We start from the raw sequence: 4,593 nt of genomic DNA on the forward strand, positions 1-4,593 counted from the left end.
ACTAGATCCACAGCTATCTATCTATCTATCTATCTATCTATCTATCTATCTATCTATCTATCTATCTATCTATCTATCTATCTATCTATCTATCTATCTATCTACCTACCTACCTATCTATCTACCTACCTACCTACCTACCTACCTACCTACTATCTATGTATTTATTTTCTAACTGATTTTGAAAGGTTTATTTGAAAGCAAAAGAAACAGCAAAGTGAGAACTCCTAGTAGAAGGAGGGGTCCCGGAACCGCCTGGGTGTGCTTGGAAGTAGGTTTTGCAGGTTCCACCTGCCCGAACTGCCCTACTGTTTCAGAGAAAGGCTGGGACAGCATTCCCAGAGACAGCACGTAGGAAAAGCCAAGCCATCAAGTCTAATCAACTACTAACCACACCCAGGATGAGGAGCATGGCCTGGAGAGACTTCTTCTCCTCCGAGCTTGTAGTGTAGGTGGGTGAGTAGACGGCAAACTCCTTGGAGGGAGGAATCTATCTCACTCTTATTGATTATTCTCATTATCATCCCTATTATTATTATTATTATTATTTTGACAGTATTAGGGTTTGAACTCAGGGCCTTGGACTTGCTAGACAGACACTTTACCACTTGAGTCACACTCCAATTCTTTCTTGGATTTAGGTTATTTTGCCAGTTCTGGGGCTTGAACTCAGGACCCTGAGCCTTTTTTTATTAATTAATTAATTAAGCTCAAGGCTAACACTCTACTACTTGAGCCACAGTTCCATATTTCTAGCTTTTTTTTTTTTGTCAATTATGCTCAAGGGTAGTACTCTACTACTTTGCGCCACAGTGCCACTTCTAGTTTTCTGGTGGTTCATTGGAGATAAGCATCTCACAGACTTTCATGCATGGCTGGCTTTGAACCACAATCGTTAGATCTCAGCATCTTGAGTAGCTAGGATTACAGGCTGATGTCCAGATTACATGTATCTTTTTTTTCCCCCTCATTTTTTTTTTTTTTACTATTTTATTAAGGAACAATCACAGAGACAAGTGGATTACAATGAAGAAATATTATTTGTATGGCAGTTATAAAGTCATAAGGTTTTTTTTTTTTTTTTGTCGGTGGTGGGGCTTGAACTCTGGGCCTGGGTGCTGACCCTGAGCTCTTCAGCTCAAGGCGAATGTTCTACCACTTGAGCCACAGCGCCACTTCCGGTTTTCTGGTGGGTAATTGGAGATATGAGTCTCACAGACTTTCCTGCCCAGGCTGGCTTTGAACTGTGATCCTCAGATCTCAGCCTCCCGAGTAGCTAGTATTACAGGCATGAGCCACCGGTGCCTGGCTATCATAAAAATACTTCTGTGTACTCTCTTTAGTGGTGCTTGTTGTTATTCTGAGATTCCAACAAATGTCCAGCCCCTGCTGCTATCATAAATGCAGCAAATCCCCACTTGAAACCTTTAAATATGACACCAATAAAGGAATAGTTGTGGGCGGGGAATGTGGCTCAGTGGTAGAATGCTTGCCTAGCATGCATGAAGCTCTGGGTTCGATTCCTCAGTACCAAATAAACAAAAGATGCCAGAAGTGGTGCTGTGGCTCAATTGGTAGAGTGCTAGCCTTGAGCAAAATAAGCACAGAGACAGTGCCCAGGCCCTGAGTTCAAGCCCCAGGTCTGGCAAAAAAAAAATAGTTGTTTGCAAAGCTCCTATGTATCTCCAAACTTTGTTGCGGGCCATGAATCTCTTCACCCTCGTGTAGCATCTTCTGCTCAGGTTCTAATGATGTCCCTTCCATTTTCCACTGTCTATAATCTGGAAGTTCAATTTCACGATGGCTATGTCCATGTCCATGTTTATGTCCTGGGCCCCTGTCTGACAGCAATCTGATCTCTCAGGACACTTTCTATATAGCTTTGAATATAACCACAACACAACTTGTTCAGAATAATACCCTCTGTGTGATAAAGTCTGATCTTTTCTATTCTAGTCCATTTCGTGGACAATGGGACTGTTTTAGGAAGATAGACAGGTTCTATATTTTGATTGGGGGTGATGGTAGCATGGGGGTATTTGTTACAATTCGTTAAGCTCCACATTTACACATGCGTTTTATTCCCTGTAAATGAATTCTCTGCCTAGGGTAGGGGTAGCTCAGTGAATGTCTAGCATGCACAGCACCCCATCCCCCACCCAAACTCAATAGATTTGCAACACTGTGAATTAATTTTGCATTGAGATACAATTCACTTTTCATAAAAGTTTGAGAGACTCCATCTCACTAAATGACTGAGCTTGATGGTGCATGCTTTTTGTCCCAGTTACAGAAGAAGTACAATAGCTGGCACAGTGGCTCACTGGCATCCTAATGACACAGGAAATCACAAGTAGGCAGAGTGCAGCCCAGGCCAAGCTGGGCACAGAGCCAGGCCCTACCTTGAAAATAATCAATGCACAAAGAGTCTAGAGGTGTGGCTGAAATGGCAGAGTGCTTGCTCAGCCCTGAGTTCAAGTTACATTACCAAGAATAAATAAATAGATAAATAAACGAATAAAACAAAGGCTGAGGATGCAGTTCAGCGGCAGAGACCTTGTCCATTATGTGCGAGGCCCTGGCTTTAATCCTTAGTGTCACAGTAAGAAAACAAAAGAGGATGAAGGCAGTAGTGCACACCTGGAATCCATATGCTCGGGAAGAGTTCAAGGTCCAGGGCCAGTCCCAGGCAAAAATATAAGTGAGACCTCATCTCAGCCAATAAGCGGGGTATGGTGGCACATTTTTGTCCTCTTGGTTATTCAGGAGACACCTCCTGAAGGAGAATTTCTAATTTAGGCATGCTGGCACAAAAATCATGAAAGCAAAAAGGGCTGGGGGCTGGGGAGGGGGGAGAGTGAAGGCAGGTATGGCTCAAATGGTAGAACATTTGCTTAGCAAGCACAAAATCCTGAGTTCAAACTCTAATACCACAAAATAAGGAAGGGGTACAATTTGGTGGATTCCTTTCTTTCTTTCTTTCTTTCTTTTTTTTTTTGTCAGTTGTGGGGCCTGAACTCTGGGCCTGGGTGCTGTTCCTCAGCTCTTCAGCTCAAGGCTAGTGCTCTACCAGTTGAGCCACAGCGTCACTTCTGGGTTTTTCTGCTTATGTGGTGCTGAGGAATCAAACCCAGGACCTCATGCATACAAGGCAAGCACTCTACCACTGAGCCACTTTCCCAGCCCAATTTGGTGGATTTTAATATATGTACATAGCAGCCATTAAACCCAAGATACTTCCATCAGTGGAGAAATAAACTCTACATCCACTAACAGTCACTACCCATATTCCTAACCCCAGCATGGGACAGCCACTCATGTCTTCCTGTCTCAATGGATCTGCTGGTTCCAGTCCAATGGGGCCAGAACACTTAGAGGCTAGACCAGTCCCTTGGCCTCTCAAGGAAGGGAAATCTCACCACCAGCCAAAGCAAAGGCCCAAACTGCAGTTTTTCTATTGGTGCAGTTACTGGATGGTAACATCCAAGAGCTCCTAAGACCTCTGCAGGTGACCCAGGGCCTCTGTCCCCACTTCTTCCTTCACCCCAATCCATGACCCAGTCAGTCCTGTGAAAATTCTCCAGAGGCACCCAATGGAGGACAGGAGAAGGGGCTCTTTCAGATCAAGGGGGCCAAGCTCTCGGAGCAATGCAAAGAAGGTTCCAAGGAAGAGTTGAGACTTATTCTTCACAGAGGCTGGAGCTACCATCCACGGAGAGGGGAGGTCTCCAAAGAGCTGTCATCTGAGTGGCTGGTGGCTCACGCCCATAATCCTAACTGCTTGGGAGGCTGAGATTTGAGGATCACCGGCTTGAAAACTGCCTGGACAGACACATCTGTGATACTTTCATCTCCAATTTATCAGTAAAAAGCAGGCAGTGAAGGTGTAGCTCAAGTTGTAAAGCACCAGCTTTGAGTGAAAAAGCCAAGCAAAAGTTAGAGGCTTTGAGTTCAAGCCACAACACAGATACCGCAGAAAATAACTGTTATAAGAGCTGTCTGAGGACAGAGAGACAGAGGTCCTATTTGTACTTTACAGTGTTACTTGAGAAGCACAAACCATCTTGCTCAACCACTGGCTGATATAAAGTATTGTAAATGGGGCTGGGGGGCTGGGAAGGTGGCTCAGTGGTAGAGTGCTTGCCTTGCATGCATGAGGCCCTGGGTTCGATTCCTCAGCACCACATAAGCAAAAAGAAAAAAGCTGGAAGTGGCGCTGTGGCTCAAGTGGTAGAACGCTCGCCTTGAGCTGAAGAGCTGAGGGACAGCACCCAGGCCCAGAGTTCAGGCCCCACGACCGGACCCCACAAAATGAATAAATAAAAATAAATAAAGTATTGTAAACTTCTGCTTTTAAATTGTTGTCCCTGTTAGCCTTAAACCTCAATCCCTTAATTTCCACCTCCTGAGTAGTTAGGATTACAGGCTACTGTAATCAGCTACTGTGCTGAACATTATTTTCCAACTATGCTATGCATTTTAGGACATCATCTCAATAATTTGTAAATGCTCCATAAAAAAGACAAAGAAATACAACAAATAAGAAATTATCCCAGATCTTTTAGCTCCAAAGTACTGATGATGAATACCAAC

At 44.1% G+C, this 4,593-nt stretch overlaps 1 pseudogene; it reads right to left on the reverse strand.

Moving 5' to 3' along the window:
- Positions 1–1,339: 1,339 nt before the first annotated feature.
- LOC105982949 lies at positions 1,340–3,709 on the reverse strand (annotated as a pseudogene).
- Positions 3,710–4,593: the final 884 nt, after the last annotated feature.

The sequence above is a fragment of the Dipodomys ordii genome, unplaced genomic scaffold, assembly GCF_000151885.1.
Source record: "Dipodomys ordii isolate 6190 unplaced genomic scaffold, Dord_2.0 Scaffold18, whole genome shotgun sequence".
NCBI lineage: Eukaryota > Metazoa > Chordata > Mammalia > Rodentia > Heteromyidae > Dipodomys > Dipodomys ordii.